The sequence below is a fragment of the Peromyscus eremicus genome, chromosome 4 (assembly GCF_949786415.1).
Source record: "Peromyscus eremicus chromosome 4, PerEre_H2_v1, whole genome shotgun sequence".
Taxonomy (NCBI): Eukaryota; Metazoa; Chordata; class Mammalia; order Rodentia; family Cricetidae; genus Peromyscus; species Peromyscus eremicus.
In genome coordinates this window covers 135,198,125-135,219,003 of record NC_081419.1, presented here as the reverse complement: position 1 = coordinate 135,219,003, position 20,879 = coordinate 135,198,125, and the positions used below count along the sequence as shown (strand labels likewise).

Genomic DNA, 20,879 nt, shown 5'->3' with positions numbered 1-20,879 from the left:
CATTGACTTTCTCTGCCATATGTATTTATGTATTTCCCACTTTGCTCTTTTACATTTAATATAATTTGGCTGTAAGTTTTAAAATTAAAACATAATTCAAACTCAGTTGCTCTATATTTCAAGATATACTTTCTTTGTTGATTTGAATGAGCAAAAGTACAGCATAGAGACCAAACAAGCAACATCCTTTATCTGCTAATTACTTTATGAGTTTATATTGCATTGGACTACTTGATTGAGTGTTCCCCTTGTTTATAGACCAACCAGCCTTTTCTTTGGCCTCAGAGCACTGTAGCAGCCCTTCTTCTATAATGTTAATGAGGGGAGAAAAGTCGCTGAGGTGGTGATGTTGCCAGGAAGCTGTAGGAATTCCCTGGGGCAGATGATGGTGACTATCCCCATTCCCTGGGGCAGATGGTGGTGACTATCCCCTCCCCAGGCTACTGTCTTATTCAGGTGTAAGAGGCTAAGATAAGGCAGTTGAGATTTGCAGAGTACAAAATTAAAGAGTTGGTAACTTGTGAGAACATTCTAGTTTGCTTCCTGGGCTGTTTCCTCCCACACACCCAGTCTTACCCTGGGAGAAAACAGCTCCCCAACAAAGGTCATTAGACCTTTTCTTTTGGGTCTAATTTCATTCTTGGAAGTCTGATTTCATTCCTGGAAGTTTCCTGTTAGAATCACTCTGTCCTCAGCTCTCATTTTCCTTGGGCCTTGCATAGTTTTTGATGTGAGGTGGTCTTGTTGCTATGCATGGCTGTAATTGCTGGTACAAGCCTTACTGTGATGCTTTCATCCTGGAGTGCATGAATGTAGGATAGACAGGGCTATGCAGTGAGTGCTAGGCTTGTAATCAGGGCATGTATGTGGCAGACATCCTTCTCACTCCCTACTACGTTGACCTCAGTGCTTTCTTGTCTTTCTTGAGCATAGTGTAACACTATTCAGCTCATCACACAGGCTGTCCCAATGGTCAAGGCAAGTCTGCGATTATTTGCAAATAACAAAGCTATATACATGTGCCTGTGATTTCTATTGTGACTAAAACCTAATATTGGCATCAATAATTTTCTTTAAGTCAGAGGTTGCTGCTGCTGGCCACTGCTCACTTCCCAGCTATGGAAGTATTAGTCTTGCAGACAGATCATTTGGGGATGTGACAACCAAGGAAGAATGACATCTAGTCCCCTTGAGTCTCTATCAGTGATAGGATCCTGTCAGTTTACAAATAAAAATCTAAATATTTAGAAATCCTAAGCTCCTGTGTGAAAACAGTGATGAAAATGAATATTTATGATCCAATAATTCTGTAACTGTCTTGGACATCATCCCTTTGCTGACATCTACAAGCCTGTCACAGTTTGGACAGAAGCCAGAGCCCAGCCTGGCAATGCATCACTAGCTCTGTGACCTTGATAAAGTCACTCACCCTCTCTGACTCTGTCCCCTCAGCAGTATAATCAAATGGATCATGCTAATTTCACAGTGTTCGCTCTGCATGTTAAATATTTGGTGTGTACTGTGGAGTATAGAATGGTACCAAGTACACAATAGGTGCTCAATAAAGTGTAGATATTGTGCGTGTTACTTGACTGAGATTTTCCTCACTCTGCCCCCTCCTCAAATGTAGCAGAATCTTAATGTTTGGGGGGAAGGGGTATGTTGCCTTAGTGAATTTGCACTACAAAAGCTTAGCATAAACTAGGCATCTTGTGAGCAGTACAAATTTATTTCTCACAACCAAGATAAAGACACAGACAGACTCAGCATCTGGCAAGGTCTAGCTTCCTCAGAAGTGGTATCTTCTTGCTGTATCCACACAGGAAGGAAGAGACAAGGTACCTTTCTGGTGCCTCTTTTATAAGGGTGACAGTCCTTCTGATAAGGACCCTCATGACCCAATAACCTCTTAAGGTCATATTTCCTAAGATCACACTGTGAACCCTCAAGGCACTCCCCTAGCAACACACCTCCTCCAACAAGGCCACACCTCCTAATCCTTCCCAAACAGTTCCAACAACTATATTCAAATATATGAGCCTACAGATACCATTCTCATTTAAACTACCACACTTCCCTAAGAATCCAAGATGGACTAAAGGTCAACCCTTCAAGGATAAGTCCCTTGAAATCTCAGTTCTTTCCAATTTTCAGAGACATAACTAAAGACACGTAGCCAGTTAATAGTTCTAGAGTTGAAGGAAACTAAGTTGAAAGAATCTAAGCCTTGATAAGTTTCCATAGAGCCCTTGCTTTACTTAGAGGTTGTACACATTGGCCTATGATCATATCTCCCAAGCTTTATATATGACATATGATACTCCCACAGCATACCTATCCTTCACTCCACCATCATGGAATCTAACTCTCTGCCACCATCAGCCACATTAAATGCTTTCTTTTATGTGTTGCCTTGTTTGTGGTGTTTCAGCATACCAATAGAAAAATAGCTAAGGCAGGAAGCAAAGGGCTTTTGGAGTCTCCTGGAACAGAGCCTTTCAGCTATCACCTCTCACCTTTCTAGCTGCCTGAGTCTGCTTATACCAAACTTCCAAGAGTCAGGGAGTCTTAATAAATATCAGGATGATGATATTTATCCAACCTCCATGCTGACTCAGACCAGACTGTCTCTTATAAATTCCCTGTTTGGTGATCCTAGTCTTGTGCCTGATTCACCTCAACAGTCAAGGAAGTAATAGGATGTAGCAACAGCCATGCTAAACTATAAGGGATCTACAGGCTGCAGTATAGATGGTCAGGTTCTTTTTCCTAACAGCTGTGGAAAATCACTGGAGAACTTCAATGTTTTAACAACAGTAAGTGTAGGTTATATGTATTAAATTCTAACTGTGTCCAGACACTATTCTGAGGGTTTTACATGTATTATCTTCATTATTACTCAGGTTAGGACACACCAGCTTTCTTGATAGATCTAGGTACCACAAACTAACCATCTTGCCCAAAGTGTCAACACTGGTAAAATAACAAAGTTCACAGTCTTAGACACAGTGAGAAACCACCTCCTGTAGTTTCAGAAGGGGTAAGTACTGTTCTTAATCAGCAAGGCCAAACACAGTCCATCTCCTGATGGTGATGCTCACTTCACCCCTCTGACTTGGACAGGTATACCTGAGTGTTCTTGAGGCTAAGGAGAAGAATTCACATATGGTAGAGGCATGGGTGCCTGTCCCTAATCCTTATCTGGAGCTGGTACCTAAGGGGTCTGACAAGGTAGAGCAGCCCTTATCAGCCCACACAGCTGCATCCTGGGATATTTTCCCCAGGGAATGACATGACAGTGAAATCAGCATTCAGTTCCGTTGCCTACACACATTCTGCTGCCTTGGGCAGTGCCAGATGCCCATGTGAATTCATGTGTTTCAGAGCCTGCACTCTGGATACGTCCATAGCAGGTAGGCTAGATGACTTGGATGAAGAAGAATGAACCATGGCCATGGGATGGTTGGCTGGATTAAACATAGAGGTAATCACTGAGCTAGAGGAACCAAAGTTCCTCTGTCTGCTGAGGGAAGGGAGAGAAGATGGAAGATTTAAGTAAGACAGTTATCTAGGTGAGATGTTTCTGTCAAGAAAATATACTTTTGAAGAAATGTAAAATTTACTAAAAATATCTCAGATAAGTGTTCCAGAAAATTCTGAGTGATGCATGAAAATGATTAGACATCCTGGAATCGTAGCCAGAAAATCTAATTCCTGGGTTGTGGTATTCTCTCTCTCTCTCTCTCTCTCTCTCTCTCTCTCTCTCTCTCTCTCTCTCTCTCTCCTTTTCATTGTATTTGCTTCCTGCCTCTTTTGGCCTGTCTGCTTCTTCCTCTGTTGACACGCTGGCTCTATTCCTCTTTGCTGAGCTGTGGGTTTCCCTGGCACCTGTTTCTAAGGCTCTGTGTCTTCAGCCTGCAGTGAAATAACCCTGGCCAACACCACTACTGGCTCTTTGAAGTCTAACACCTTCCACTGTGTCCTCATAGCCTCCAGACACCAGTGTGCATGTGTGTGGAGATGGCCATTGACTCCAGTCACCAACATGACAAAGGTATTTCAGGGAGTAGGGAGGAGGTAGCCTTCCATGCAGGAGATTGGAATGAGTGGGAAGTAAAACTCTCCAGGTTACCCCAATTTAGAGTTCCAGCCCTTGGTTACTTGATTCTTTCCTCTTTGGAGGTAAAATCTGAGAGTAAGAAAGCTTGTTATGAGATAAAAAGCGACGGTGTTGGAAAAGCAGGAGCTAGCACAGCCCCTCTCTCTCCACCCAGCCACGTTTGAATTAGACAGCCTGGGTGTGTGCTGAGCCACCGAGGGTACTGAGTCCTCCGGAGCTAACAGTGAACCCAGCAAGGCGGTGGTAAAGTGAGAAGCCAGTGTGGGCAGGGTCTCCATGGGGGTATTTCTATATTCATATTCAGAGGTATCTGAAGACTATTTCTACTGTCATCTGTAGCATGAATCTTAGAGAGTCATATTAATAAAATCAAACCTGGGGCCAGGTGTTGGGGTGAAATGCTGGATGGTCAGAAAGACAGAACAAGCCACAGCTATCTCACCTTGCCAATTCCTCAGCTGGTCCTGTTTCCTCAGACTGGAAGCCTCTGAGTCCTCATCCAGAATGAATCTCAGCTGAACTGTGTTGCTCCAAAGCCTGAAAGCTTAACCAGCCAAAATCTTAACCAGCCAAATGCTTCTAGTTTCTGGTCCTCACGCCTTATAACCTTTCTGCTTTCTACCACCACTCCCTGGGATTAAAGGCTGCTTTCTGGGATTAAAGGCGTGAGTCACCATGCATGGCTGTTTCCAATGCGGCCTTGAACTCACAGAGATCCAGAGGGATTTCTGTCTCTGGAATGCTAGGATTAAAGGCGTGTGCTACCACTGTCTAACCTCTATGTTTAATATTGTGGCTTTTCTGTTCTCTGACCCCAAATAAGTTTATTAGGATACACAATATTTTGGGGAACACAATACCACCACAGTCATCAAATGTCTTTCATGAAAATTTGTGTATTTTTCAATTAAAGAATCTTCATCTGAATCAATGGGATGCTTTCTTTGCACCACCCACACAAAACACCCTGTGCCTTTGAGTTGCACACATTCAACATGCTGGGTAACGAGTCTTGGGTTGTTTTCACATCTGGGGGATTCATGAGCTTGACAGCAGGCTGGAGTTGCAGATGTTGACCCCATGAAGAAGTCCCATAACTTCAGATACTATCCTGGCAGTAAACCTTATTGATGATGATGCTCTGCTGGACCTCCTTCCTGGTCCCTGTCTCTGGGAGACCAAACCATAAGGTGGCACATAACATCTTGGAGAATGCTTGCTGAAGAGCAATGCTGGCCTTGAAGTATTCAACTCCACACACTCCTCGGATTCAGCTTTGGATAGCCATGCTGAGTAAGTGATAGTTACCTTCTTGGACATCTCCTCAGTGTTCTGAATTTGTGTGACCATTTTTCTGCCTATGACTGTGTTCTCCCTCAACAGTCCTAGAAAGGTGGTGAGCCAAACAGCTGTACTAGTCAGCAGTGTCCAATGTACCAGTAGGCTTTGCAGCAGCCTCCAGGCCCAGAGGGTGTTAAGGAAGCTTCATTGCACCAATCTGTCTTCCCAGGTACCCGAGGCCAGAGTGTTGTGGAAGAGTCCCAGGATTCTGCATCTATGGTGTGAATTGGAGCAGTCATTTTTTCTTTTTCTTTTTTTTTTTTTTTTTTTTTTAGGATCAGCAGGAACCTTTAAGAACAAACAGGATAGCCCTAACAGCTGGTTCTCATCATGAATTCTGTCCCAGTGATTGTCAGTGACTCCAGGTTAGATGCCTGAGGCCAGAAGTCGATGTCTGATATCTTCCTCCATCATCTTGCACATTTTAGTATAATGCGTAGTAATAGAAAAAGCACACACACATACACACACACACACACACACACACACACACACAGGAGAAGCAAGATCCCAAGGCCATCTTCCTTTCTAGTTTGTGGTTTTGTTTCTCCCTACAGTGGCTGCCTAATGAGGCATGGCTCCAGAAGGCCAAGCAGTCACACTGCTCACTTGGTGGGTTTCACTCATCCATCACCAGCTTAGGACCCCGAGTTTTTACAATCAGTTAGGCTCATGTGGGCTGCACGGTGAGTGGAATTGCTGGACATGCTGCGAGTGGAACCCAGCTCTGTCTGACATGGGCACATGCATCCTGACAGCACTGGCCAAAGGCAGAATTGCAGGCTAAAACGGAAAGAGCTGTGCATCTCTGAAGGAATTTGGATGATTCATGGATGACCAGTGGCATTGCCTCTAGGATCATGTCTCACTCAGGACAGAGGTGGACAGAGGAAGAACTGGACAGAGGTGACAGTTGTGACAACACGTTAGAGGTCCTGGGGAGCCACCAGGGCAGAAGTAGATTTTGTTGGCCAATAAGAAGGTGAAATAAGAAGAGAAGCAACTGCCAGAATCTCTCAAGAGATTAAGCATAAGACTTACATGCCTGACTTTCAATAGAGGGAGAGAACCACTTTGCTCATAGTTAACAACCTCTTGATTCTGGAGGAGCCTGGGATTGGGACAGGGAGGAGTTTGGAACATGCAATGTGTGTGTGTGTGTGTGTGTGTGTGTGTGTGTGTGCGTGTGCGCACGCGCGCCCACACATGCACAGAGGTAACAAGCCTGTGCAATTGAGTTCTGCCAGTGGGTACCAAGGAGAGGAGAGAGAGGCTTGGGCTAGGTGCCCTGGGACCGGGGCTGCCCCACAAAGGTACCCTTTATCCTTTGTCATCAATTAGCAGTCTAGAAAAAGAGGATGGCAGGAGAGGTATTATCCACAAGGTCTTGTTGCTCTGGGCTGAGTCATGGCTACACTAATGGGTAGAGCAACTAGCTTTCTTTATGAGAGTTGTGGGAAAATCCCCTGGAACAGCACACAGGGCAGAGACAAATGGCTTGTACCCCCGGCAATTACCTGCATATGAGAAGAGGCCCAAGGGCAGTATGGGAGGGAATGTGCAGGAAGCAGCAGTACTCTGATATAAGATTCAGCACTACTGGATGCTCTCCCATGAGAGCTGCATCATTTAGTCCACATACTAATACTCAATGTATAGGTGACACTGAGAGGTTCTGATGTTACTGATGGATTACTCTAGATAATTCCTAACAAGGCTACTATCCTTATCCCAAGAGGTGAAAATGGGTTGTTGTAATAGTGATAGCAGATGATTCAAAACATTTTCTTCTTCGTATGTGTATGCTTCACACACAAGCCAGGGATGTCCAAGCCAAGTCCATTGCCTGGCTGTGTGTGTCCAAAGACATACATGTGTATATGTTTGTGTGTATACCAGTGCTTGCATACATGATTAGGTGTACACGTGGGGGCCTGAGATCAACCTTGCATGTAACTCTCAGGAGCCATCCACCTTGTTTTTGAGACAGGGTTTCTCACTGGACTACAGCTTGCCAGTTCCAGTTCCTCTGAGCAGACTGGCCAGTGAGCCTGAGAGATCTCTACCTCCCAGAACTGGGATCACAAGTACATACCACTATGCTCAGTTTTTATTTCCACTGGGGCTTCTGGGAGACAACTCAGATCCTCATGCTTGTACAGAAAATATTTTACCAACGAGCCATCTTCTCAGCCCTGTTAGTAGCATTTTTACAACTGAATTCCTTTGTCCTCAAGAGGAACTGTAGCTGACAACAGTGCATCACAGTAACAAAAGGTTATGTACTCACACAGCTGTGCAGAAGGGTGTATGGGACAGTCATGTGACTGGAGCCCATATCCACTGTGCAGATGTGAGGTTCTAGTTATATTAAGGTGCTGTGAGGAAGTATTCTGATCAAAAGCAACCTGGGAAGAAAAGGTTTATTTGACTTACACTTGTGGGTTACAATCCATCACTCAGAGAAGTGAAGCAGCTATGGAAGGCAAGAACCTGGAGGCAGGAACCATGGAGGAACAAAGCATGCTTTCTCGCTCTCTGGCTCACTCATAGACTCACACTGAGCCAACTTTCTTATACAGCCCAGGACTGGCTGCCTTTGGATAGTGCCAAAGTGGGCTGGGCCCTCCTGAATAATTACCAGGGAAGACAATTGCCCACAGACACGCCCATGTGGGTTTGCATGATTTCTCAGTAGAGGCTTTCCTCCCAGGTGACTCTAGGCTGCGTCTGCGTCAAGTTGACAGTTAATGCTAGTGTGCATGTGTATTTGTGTGTGTGTGTGTGTGTGTGTGTGTGTGTGTGTGTGTGTGTGTGTTTAATTGAATTCATAGAAGTAGAACCAAAGAAAAAAGTCTAAATAAATAATTTGGGGGTTGATAAGGGAAAGAGAAAGGAAGAAGGCTGAGGAAGTGAAAAGGTTTGGCCTAGACCTTCACGGTCTAGTCCCTAGCTGCACATGGTTCTCGAGCTATAGAAATGTGGTAGTGTGTCCACCTGACCCAAGATATGAGGAAAGAGGAAACCACACAAGAGTTCAGCAGAAAAACAGAATGGAAACTGTCCCTTTAATAATTTTGTGTTGATTATATGTCGAAACAGTAACAGCATGGCTACCTTGGGCTACATAAAGCCTGTGAGCCAGGTTGGTTTTGCCAGCCTCTGTCTCCCCTTTCTCTGTGTAGTTCCTACAAAACACAAAGATCACAAATGTGCCTGTACTCTGCCTCTAGTGGGCAGTGTTACTCTCAAGGACCATCTGGATAAGGGGTACACCAGAGTCTTTCCTCTCACGCTGTGCAATAATGCTTTGCCATCCACCTTCCAGCTACATCTCCAGAAGAGTCCACTTATTCCGCTGCCTTAATTCTGTTTCTTAGCCTCCCTGAGTCTCAACATCCTCCTCCTGCATTCACTCTCCTCTGACCACTTTGTAAATAGAAAGACTCCCTCAGGCTATGAGTCTGGGGCCAGATAGGATGTAGGTTCCTCAAAACTTGCTTCCCTGGAGGTGTACTTAGTTCCTAACTAAGGTGATGCCACCTATTATATGTCTGTTTGCTCCTATGGTGACATCACAGACTAGATTAAAAAGAGAGATCTAACATGGGATCTGAGAACCAGGGACTGAACTAACAACCAGGGAACCTGCATGGGACTGACCTAGGCCCTCTGCATATATATTACACTTGTGTAACTTGGCCTTCTTGTGGGACTCCTAATAGTGGGAGCAGGGACTATCTTTGACTCTTTTGCTGGCTTTTGGGACCTTATTCCTCATACTGGGTCACCTTGCCCAGCCCTAATACATAGGGAGGTGCTTAGTCTTACTGCAACTTGATATGCCATGTTTTGTTGATATCAATGGGAGACTTGCAAAAAATGGAGGAGTTGATTGAGGGGTGGGGACAGAAGGAGGTGTAGGGGGAGGGACTGGGAAGAGAGGAGAGAGAGGAAACTGCAGCCAGGATGTAAAATTAATTAATTTTAAACACACACACACACACACACACACACACACACACACACACACACACGAGAGAGAGAGAGAGAGAGAGAGAGAGAGAGAGAGAGAGAGAGAGAGAGTGCAATGGTGTGCTGCACACCTTTAATCCCAGCCACTTTGGAGGCAGAAGCAGGCAGATCTCTGTGAGTTCGAGGCCAGCCTGGTCTACAAAGTGAGTTCCAGGACAGCCGGTGTGATTATGCAGAGAAACCCTGGAGAGAGGGGGGCGGTCAGTCCTCTAACATGAGAGCAGAAGGTTGGAGAAAATGTTAGAGATAAATAATCATGTTGACCAAGGAAGAAGAAAGTTCCCATTTCTTCTAGGGAGGAGATCTATTCCTCTGAATAGACTCTTACAAAACCTTCCCGTGACAAATGGTAACTAATAAAATCCTCTTACAAATGCTGCACTGCTGTGTGGAATTGGTGCCTGGATCTGTGATCAGACCACCCCTTTATTCCTTTCTTAATGCTCAATTTCATGAGGGAGAGAAATCAATTCTGTTTTAATTTCATGAGAAAAATGCTGAATAAAAGAAAAATGCAGTAGAGCAAACCTTCACAGTTCAGTCCTCCACTGGCCCTCCTCAAAACATGTGATTATGTGATCAATGGATTTCTCCTTAGGAAGGTCCCACAAACCTGCCCCCTGCCTTCACCTCAGACAAGGAGGCAGGAAGTTCCATGCTGGTGAGAGGAACTCCTGAAAGAGCTAAGGAAATTCAGTTGAGCTTTGATGCCTTAACTTGCATTTCACTCAACATCCCTTAATTTGGGCTTCTGTGTACCCGCCTTCCTAACCAGGAGCTCTGCTTAATCTCAGTATGAAACTCCCTATAACTTCTCAGCCCAAGACACCTCAGCAAACAGAATACTGGAGCAGTTTCTAGTTTTCTGGGCCTGGAGAGCCAGGTGGGCCAATTTTCATGATCATCACAGAGCACAGAGTCAGGCCAGTGAATTCTGGGTTCATACTGGCTAGGTTCCAAACCCAGCTTCACCTCTTGCCAGCTGGGAAAGCAAAACCTTAAGAAACAATAACTTTTTCCCTAAGCATTAGTTTCTTCTCTATGGAATGGGAACCAGAATAGTAGTAGTCGCTAGTCTAATTTGATGTTCCCATGAGTAGTGACTGGCAAGTACTTATCAGGTACCTGTAACATGAATCTTAAAAGGTCTTATTAATAAAAACAAATCCAGGAGACAGGTATTGGGGTGAATTCTGAAAGATCAGAGAAATAGAACAAGCCACAGCTAACCTCACCTCATCAACTTCTCAGCTGATCCTGTTTCCTCAAACTGGAAGCCTCTGAGTCCTCTTCTGAATAGATCTCAGCTGAACTGCTGCTAAAAGCTAAAAGCTTAAAAAGGCCCTAGTTCCTGGTTTTCATGACTTATATACCTTTCTGCTTCCTGCCATCACTTTCTGGGATTAAAGGCATGTGTCTTTCCCAAGCAAGACATGAGATCTCAAGTGCTGGGATAAAAGGTGTGTGTTACCATGCCTGGTTGTTTCCAGTGTGGCTTCACAGAGATGGATCTCTGCCTCCAGAAGGCTAGGATTAAAGGTGTGTGTGCCACCATTTTCTGGCCTCTATGTCTATCTAGTGGCTGTTCTGTTCTCTGACCCCAGACAAGTTTATTAGGGTGCACAATATATTGGGGGACACAATATCACCACAGGTACCCGGTTAAGAACAGGTGGAAGTAAATGTGCCTGCTCATTAATGTTGTGATGGGTGGACCTGACAACTGATGGTAGTTTGAGTTTACAGTGATACAAAAGGGTTTCCTAGCTTAGCCATTCCACCTGGAACTTTCAGTAGAGTACCTGGTCACCTACATGACACATTCAATGTTTCATTGTAAGTAAACTTCCAACTCCACAAATTGTTCAACTGTAGGCTAAGTGTCCTGAGAACATCAGACAGGATAGGCTAGCTAGGTGTGGTGGCTCTCTCCTGGAATGCCTTGGGAGGTTGAAGCATGGGGATCACACAGTTGAGGCTAGTCTAGCTACATGGTAAGTTATAGAATACATGGAATACATAGGGGGAACCTGACTAAAAAAAAAATAAAATAAAGCTAAGCTATGATGTTTGGTAGGTGAGGCACATCAAATGTACTTTTCAACTTGTTATATTGGATATAACTCTATCAGAAGTTGAGGTGCTTTAGTAATTAGGAATCAAGGATGTAACCTTTGCCTATGGCTCAATAATTTCATGATTCTACAAGGATGAACCCACATTTTTATTCACTTCCTAAATCCTAACAGGATGGGAGAGAAAAACCAATGAGATGAACCCACTTTTTGTTTCTTACCTTAAAAATAAAAATATTTAGGAATGACTCAGTAACAGCATTATGGACCTGCCCTGGGACAGCTTAATAGTTTGGTTTAGTGGTAAAATATCTCCCAGGGGCTTATTTGGTTAGACACTTGTTCCCAAGCAGGTAGCACTGTTTGGGGAGGTAATGGAACCTTCAGGAAGTAGTTTCCAGCTGGTAGATGTAGGCCACTGGGGGGCGAGCCTTGAGCATTAGAGCCCAGTCCAGATTTCATTCTCCACTCCTAGGCTTCTTGGTCTGTGGAGCTGTCCCAACAGGCTCCTGCTGCTACCAACCAAACTGTTTCAGCCATCACCATGCCTTCCCCACCCTGAGGGGCTGTGACTCCCGAACCATGAGCCAAAATAAGTCTCTTTCCTCTTCTGTTTCTCCTGCCAGATGTTTGATGACAGCAGTGTAAAAAGTCACTAATGCATTAGGGCAAGTCCCTCTGTGGTGGGATAGCCAAAGGTCCACACAGCTGACTCTTTCACCCCAAAAACTTGTCACAGAGGCTGGGTGAAGGTCTGTGGTCAGCCTGGGTGATGGGATGAAAATGGAGGACATTAGCCATCTAATTACTCCACTTCAACCCCCAATCGTACTCTATCAGGCTTTGCTGCCTCTGTGTTCTTAGCCCTCATTTAGTCAGCGACCCTTATAGACTACTGCTCTGTGCTGGGACGGGTGCTTGGCAGTCACCGACAGCGAAAGAACAGGCATCTGTCCTCAATGGAGGGTGCCCCAAGGCTGTCCCTGCCAATGAGGCTGTTGGTGTGACTGCAAGTTTCCAAAGAGCCAGCCTGCTCAAAGCCAACTGGAGAGGAATTCACCCTGCACCTCAGCAATTTAACCAGATTCAACTTAGCGAAACTGAAATTGACTGAGTGAGAAGTTGAAAGGCGAGCCGCTTACATCCCCAAACCTGAGTAGTCTTGCTTCGCTGGCTCAAAGCCACTGGGAGTATTGCTAGACAGACTCATTAAGCAAGAAGGTTTCTGCGAAAATGACAAAATCATAGCACCCCAGATACCCCAGCGTGAGATTAAAAGCTGAAAGGAGGTTTAAGCTTCATATTATTAAGTGGCATTATGACAGTTTAGAAGGAAGGAGTTTTGCAGCCATCTGAATTGATGGTGGCCCTGCTATGGGATTGTCTGTGTGTAATTGTAAGAACTCTCTTCCTGTGCAGAGCAGAGGATGGGGAGGGGGGAGTAGGAGGTAGGCCAGAGCTAAAGACTGGAGGAGCAAATTGTTGATAGAGGGAGCAGTTGTTGACAGGGACTCAAGCACTTGACCCCTACCTGGAGGCTGAGGAGTGACTATGATTTAGGGAGGGGAGGGCTCTGCATGGTAGTTCCTGTCTCCTTCCTCATTAATGAGCCTTGTGGCTTTGCCTGTTGGATGGTAAATACAAACCACTTTGGGCCAATTCCAGGAAAGTCTCACTAGATAGCCAGGCTAGTCTCCAACTATCTATCCTCCTGCCTCTGCCTCTGCCTCTGCCTCTGCCTCTGCCTCTGCCTCTGCCTCTGCCTCTGCCTCTGCCTCTGCCTCTGCCTCTGCCTAAGTGATGAGATTACAGGCATGCACCATCATACCTGGTTTCAGCATTTTATTTTGAAATAGTTTTATATATTTACAGAAAAATGTTACAAAAGTGAAACACACACACACACACACACACACACACACACACACACACACACATACACATGCACCACCCCCCACATGATAGAAGGTTTTCTACCCTGCATCCAAGTTTCTTCAAATCAACATCTTCAAATGCGTGGTATATTTGTCACAAGTAAAGTAATAGTTTCATTCTGTATTCCATGAAGTAGAGTTCAGACTTGGAGTCTTGTTTTTTCTACCTATGGACCCCACCCCCACCCCATGCCATTGAACTGACATGTCTCTGTTCTCCACAATAGTAACCTTTTCCCTCTAACCCATTTCTTTTTCCCTTCTTTCTCCTTTCTCTCCTCTCTCCCTTAGCTCTCCTTTCCCTCCTCAGCCAACCCAATCACTCTGGGACCCATCTTGCCCAAGCACTTGCCTGTGTTTGTTCAAAACTGTGTCTGCCCCGCCTGCCTTTCTCCTGCCCCCCAGATTCTAGCACAGAGCCCAACAGGAAGTGAGTTCCCAGGACCTGGCAGCTTCAACAGAGTGTGCACGAAGCACCAGTCCCCATGCACTTTCCCTGGCTCTGCAGACTTCCAAACTCTAGGACTAAGTAGCGAGAGTACCAATCATAACCGCTTTTCCATTGTTATAATAGTCTTCAGCTGTCTAGGAAAAGGGGGCACTGTGGCCAGGAAGTCACTGGCAGGTGCACTGCAGACAGCTGTGTGTTCCACTGCTCTTCCAGAGGGATGCATTCCTTTTTATATTTAAATTGTCTGGAAACTGAGGGACCAACACTGTCCTTTCTAACAAGAGGGATTGCCTTGAGCTGGCCCCCTTCTGCAGTGTGTGGCCCTGAGGCCCCCTGAGTGGCCTTGTCCATGTGTAGGAACATATTCATAGTGAGCGGGTCTGAAAAAGAAAACGACATGTTGTTCTGGGCTTAAAGTACTTACTGCTTTATCCAGTGAAAGGGCTGCTTCTGCCTACCCTGTGATCTTGCTAAAACTGGTCTAGAAAGACGTGTGAAGTATGAGCACAGGAGGGCAGAGCCTGCTGGGAAGGATAATTTAGGGGACTGACCCTCCCAGAGAGTTCAAGATGGAGATACAAATGTCCCTGTGAAAGTAAAGTGTGCTGAGCCCTGGAGGAGGCTTCTGGAGCCTTGAGCCAGTGGGACACTGGTAGGTACTCAGTTTGTATGGGGTCATCCTACCAGACAGGCTATTACATTTAATCAACTTTGGTTTGCTTTTATTCTAATTTGTTGTTGACTTAAAACCCCACCTTGCTTCTGACAGTAACCCATAAGCAAATTTGATGTTTTCCACTTGGCCATATATAAATCCGGATCCAGGGTCTAAATAGCTTGCTACTTCTTAGTGTGTTCTCTAAGTACAGGGTGATCTCTTTAGTAATCATTCTTGGCTTTGTGTTTCCTGCCACACAGTGACCCTCTAGATTCACAAATATCATCAAGAGAGATGGGACTGTAGGGAGGCAGCCACAGTGAAGGACAGCCATGTTCTGTCCCTGCCATAGCTAGTACCCAGCCCCACTCACAGGCTGCCTCACCCTGGCCCACACTTCACCGTGTCCTCTTGTGGCCTCAGGTTCCTCAGTGGAGGAAAAATGGGCAACCATAAGGAATCGATACTGTTTCTTTTTAGGATTAAATAATTTTTATGTGACCACACTGTTAGAATTCCTAGCCACGCCCCAACTACATGACCACGCATGTGCCATTCATCAGGCAGGCAGAATGCTTAGTCATCCCAGGGCCTTGCATCCTACATAATCTGTGTGCTACGTGATCACGTAATGTGAGTGCAGCATGATCACGTAATCTATGCGCATGCGTGGCGTAGCCCATATACGCATTCTTGGGAGGGACCCATAGAAGCAGATTCCACCCGTTTCCCTGCCCCGCTTCTTGCACACCTTTTGCTTCTAGTAGGCCTACTGCACTCTCCCTCTTTACCCTCCCCTAATAAAAACTCTTTTAGTGGGTTTCGTTGTACCTCGTGGTTTCTCTCGCATGGTAAATAGTGCCGCAAGTAAGTAACACACACTCCCTCTCTGAAGTACTTCGAGTAAAATGTGTCCTCCAGAAAACTTTTCATCATGCTCGTGCTTTCCAGTCATGTGCCTCAGAGCCCTGTTCGGATGACTCTTCCCTACTTTATCTTACCTCCTCTCTTAGCCATATGTGCCCTCTTTCCCTCAGAACCAAGATTTTCCATCCCTTCTCCCAGAGCAAGGCTGACTGATTAGCCTCACCCCTGACTTAGAAGCATCTGGAGCAGGGTCTTTCCTGGTTGGGACCTTTGAGGGATTGCTATATTTTTGTCCCCTAGCTGGCTAGCCAGCCTAACCTACTGAGAGAGTTCCAGGCTAATAAGAAACCTGTCCCAAAAGTAAAGAAGATGGTGTCCTTGAATATAGGCACTCAAGAGTGTCCCCTAATTGCCACGTACATGTGCATGCACGTGTTCATGTGTCCACACACGTGTGTACCCACAAACATGTAGACCTGCACGTATACATGAACACACATGATGAACAGGAAGACACACACATACACACAGATGAGCTTCAAGTGTAGCACAGGGGTCAGGAATCCCTTTCTATAAAAGGTCAGAGGGCATATTTTAGGGCGTGTGGACCATTGGGCCCGTCTCAGCCCCTTTAATTCTGCTGCTGTAGTGTGGAAGCAGCCATTGGAAACACAAATGAGTGGTGTGCCTGTGTTCCAGTAAGATAGGAATCAAATCTGTGTTCTATCAACCGCTGGGCTGCTAACAAACACGTGACAGGAGGTTTGGGGGAGACTCATTGATGAAACCATTGTATGATTAACATAAGGCTAGTGAATCAAGGGAGAGATGATGTGTCTTTATGTCTTTGAGAATATAAGACAGGGTAACTGGAAGCCACAGAAAGTGTTCATGCAAAGTATTGCCTTCAGTGAGGTCTAAAGATGAGGAGTCATGGCTTAAGGAAGAAGAGTGGGAAAGAAGTGGTCCAAAATGACCCATTAGCCTGTTCAAACGTCCTGTGGTTAACGGGACTATGAATCTTTTTAAGTAGTGAAATCAGGCTGTCAGGCCAAGGGGAATCACAGAAATCAGCCAAGATCCTAAGCTGGCTAAATCCAAGGGACGCAGAGGCAGTCTCACCCCTCAGTACCAAGGAAAACCTCACTTTTTAATGACAGGGTATGTGAGATTTCTAGCTGTTAATTCCACTGTCCCCAGCCAGAGACAAGAGCAGCCTCTACCATTTTGTTGCAGCCAGATCCAGTCCCCAGACCTCTAGACTCCTGTGGAGCTAGGCTCTGTTTCTCACTAGCCCTTCATTTCATGCTTGCCATTCTGATAAATGTTCCCTTTGCCCCACCTCCAGAGAGTCACGTGTCACCTTCTCCGTTGGTGGCCATGCTCCAGCACAGTTCCCTTACCTTTCTTCTCCCCCTCCCCAGCGGGATCCCCCACTAACTTTGTAAAACTTGCAAGTTAAATTTTTCAAAGACTGTTTCTGACAAAGCAACGGGAATTAGATTTGGTGAAGCCCTTCATAAAAAATTGAAGACATGCTATATTAACATACATTGATTTATTCATAGTGTTTCATTACAAGTAAGTGAGGATCCTGTAATACCAGGAAAGGTTAGGAGAGCAGGGGAGCGTGGTATATTATATTGACAGCTCCGTAGAAATTGAGTCGCTTTTGGATTGAATTTGGAGCTCAGGAAAGGGCTGGCTAGTAAATAAGGTATGAGCTTTCGTTCTCAGTGTCTGTATATCAGCGGTGTTGCCACCAACCCAATCAGGGTCACTAGGACTGATTTTTAAGAAAATACAGAGGCATATCCTCGGCACTGGTGCACTGGGGTCCCTGGCCCCAGGCACAGCTCGGAGCATCTCCCTCTTCTGTTGCTAGGAAACAGGAGTCCAGCTGCATACTTTCCCTCATTTGCCCTCTGCTCTGTAGTCACCCTGGACTTCTCTCTGTGTGGGCCTTTCCCCACCTCAGGCCTTTGCCCAGCCTATTGTCTCTGCCTGGAACCTGCAGGGCTTTTTCCTCTGCTCTGACTCCATTCCACCCTTCAGGTTCGAATCTTTTCTCTCCTAAGTCCCTTCCCAGAGCATTGCATCTTGGTTCAGCATTGCTCAGATGCAGCCTCTAAGCTAATGGTTTGGTGCTGAGCAAATGATTGGGAAATGTAAGAAACACCAGTTTCAAAAACAAAACAACAACAACAAAAATGGGGATGGGAAGCAGAAAGTAAGGTAGAGTGAATATATGTGTGTGTGTGTGTGTGTGTGTGTGTGTGTGTGTGTGTGTACATATATATAATAAAACTTTTTATTTTAATTATTTTATTTTATTTGTGTGTGTGCCTGCATGCACATGCATACATGTGAAGATCAGAAGATAGTCCAAGTACAGTTAAATCCCAAGAATTTGGAATTAATGCAGTCACTGAGAGTGCCCCAACCAGAAAAGCATGAAGAGTTGGAGGCCTACAGTGTTTGCCTCTGAGCTTGGGATGGGAAGATGGTCCCTAAAACTGCTATCCACCTGTGGATGGATGTGCAGGTGTAGACTGGTTATGAAAACCCAGGTTATCAGCACTTGGAGTTTCTCTTCCTGGGCTCAATCTGATCCTAGCCAAGCCTGGCCTCTCTCATTAAGCACATGGCACCATTGCTGCGTCACTACAGCCTCATACAGGAAATCACTCTGTCTCCAACATGTCTGCCACCTATTCTAGGGATACGAAACTGTTCAGCCTGGTTTGGCTGTTCTAGAAGCGTGGATCATTTTTTATTTATTTATTTAAATGCTTTTGATTTGTGTGTGTGCATGTGTGTGTGTGTGTGTGTGTGTGTTTGCACATGCACAGATGCTATGCTACACATGTGGAGGTTAGAAGACAACTTTTGAGGGTTGCTTCTCTTTTCTGACCTAGTTGAGGAAGGATCTCTTGTTTTGCTGCTGCACTACATACTGCGAGCTCACTAGTTGGTGAGCTTCGGATCTCTGCTTCCCAGGGTACCATGGGAGCACTGGAATAGAGATGCACATCACCACATCCATTTTTTTTGTTTTGTTTTGTTTTTCGAGACAGGGTTTTTCTGTGTAGTTTTGGTGCCTGTCCTGAATCTCGCTCTGTAGACCAGGCCGGCCTCAAACTTACAGAGATCCTTCTGGCTCTGCCCCCCAAGTGCTGGGATTAAAGGTGTGTGCTACCACTGCCTGGCTTACCACATCCATTCTTAGTGTGGGTTTCAGGCATCAAACTTGGCTTGCATGACTAGCACTTTTGCCTACTGAGTCATCCAGCTATCCCTTAATAAAATATTTCTTAATGTAACAAAGTAGATTTTAAAAAAAATTAAAGAATGCTATGTATCAGCAGCTGCAGTTGCCTTCTTGAGACCTGCTTAAGATCAAGCCAGTCAGACTTCTAGCATGGTGGGATGGAGCCCATGAGCTATTGACAGTTGAGGACTTCTGGAAAGGGAGACACAGTTTTCTTTATAGGTAGGGCCTCTGGAAGGTCAGCTGGGCTCCAGTGGGTGGTCCCATACCCATGAGTATTATCAGTACAAGCTGGACTCAGGATATTGAAAAGAAAAAAAATGGAGCTGGAGGGAAGTCTCAGCAGTTAAGAGCACCTGCTGCTCTTTCTGAGGACCTGGATTTAATTCCCAGCACCCACATCAGGCAGCTAACAATCTTGTGTGACTCCAGTGCCAGTGGACCAGTCGCTCTCTTCTAGTCACTGTGGGTACCAGGCATGTATACAGCTAAGCATACATGAATATAAAATAAAAATAAAGTAAATAAATCTTAAAGTTGGGAGGAGTTGAGAAGGTATGGAGGGATCTAGGAGGAGTTAGGGGAAGAGTAGGGATTGAATATGGTCAAAATACTTTGTGTGCAATTAATAAAAGTATTATGTTAAAAGAATCTTGTGTAGGCTGCTTTAACAGCTATGTGATTCAAGTTCATGGCACTCACACTGTCAGCCATAGAGGACAACACACAGCACAGATACCATTAGTTGCTTTGATAGCAGGGAAAATGCAGGCAACGAGGAAGGACTTCAAGACTTAAATACCCTAGCATTGCTGTGACATCTACCTTGTAACCAGTGGACATAGACAATTCAGGATTTGATTGTTGTCAATTCATGAACTTGGTGTCATAGAGTATGGTCTTCACATTAACCTCTGTCTGCAGTGGATCAGAAAACACAACACTGATTCCCTATCACAGATGGTTTGAAAAGTGCTGATTCAATGCAAGTTATTTCCAGTTGAGCATCCCATGAAGATAACTATCCTGATTCCTCCAACAAGATGTAAGCAAACACTACTGGTGTGTAGGATAGAATACATGTCCTATATTCTCTTTTATGGGTGAAGCATGCATGTATGTGTGTATGCATGTTATCCTGTGTGTGTGTGTGTGTGTGTGTGTGTGTGTGTGTGTGTGTGTGTGTGCGCGCGCGCGCGCGCGCGCATATGGAGGTCTGAGCTTGGTCCTGGGAATTCTTTTTAATTAATCTCTCACCTTATTAATGTCTGAGCTTGGTCCTGGGAATCCTTTTTAATTAATCTCCCACCTTATTCGTTAAGACAGGTTCTGTGCATCAAACCCAGATCTTGACAATATAGACGTTGTCACTCCTGGAATTACAAGGGTGCCACTATTCACATGTGGCATCTGCATGGATTCTGAGGATCTGAAATCCAAACCTCTTGCTTTCCTCCTGGCATTTACATCGATTCTGGGGATCTGAACTCTATAGTTATCTTACTTATGTGACAAGTACATTAACCACAGAACAATCCCTTAGCCCATGGTCTGCATTTTTAACAATGGAGCTACTGTACTTTGGAAAGTGGCTAGTCCAATTGAGTTATGTGCAATACCAGATACATACTAGATCTCTAAGACATGGAATGAATTATGGAATGTGAACTAATTCATTAAATGTTTTGGTGTTGATAGCAGACTGAAATGATAGTATTGTAGATGTATTGGGTATAAGATACATTAACAAGTTAAATTTGCTTTATTGTTACTACAGTATATTTTTATTAATAAGATTTATTCTTTGACAATTTTCCACATGTACATAGTGTTTTATGATTACTCTCTCCTCCATTCTCTCATCTTTCACCCACTCCTTCCAGCTCCTGACTTCCCTACAAATCTCTTTGCAAAATCCATGGCTTTTGTTTTGTGTTCCCCTGTATTTAAGCTGGGCCATCTGTGTAATCCTGGGTTCAGAGCACTCATTTGATTCTGGTGGACTCAGCAGATACCATGCCTTCCCCTCATATAGTCTGTTAGTTGCCAGTACTTCAGCAGTAAGTGGTAAGGCCCCACCATGAGCTCCTCCCTGATCCATACCTAACTGTCGGCTGTGACATTCTT

The 20,879-nt window shown here is 45.0% G+C and overlaps 1 protein-coding gene across 1 annotated transcript in view; it reads left to right on the top strand.

Moving 5' to 3' along the window:
- Ptprt (protein tyrosine phosphatase receptor type T) overlaps nucleotides 1-20,879 on the top strand; it is an 805,504-nt gene that overhangs the window by 505,939 nt on the left and 278,686 nt on the right. The window lies entirely within an intron of this gene.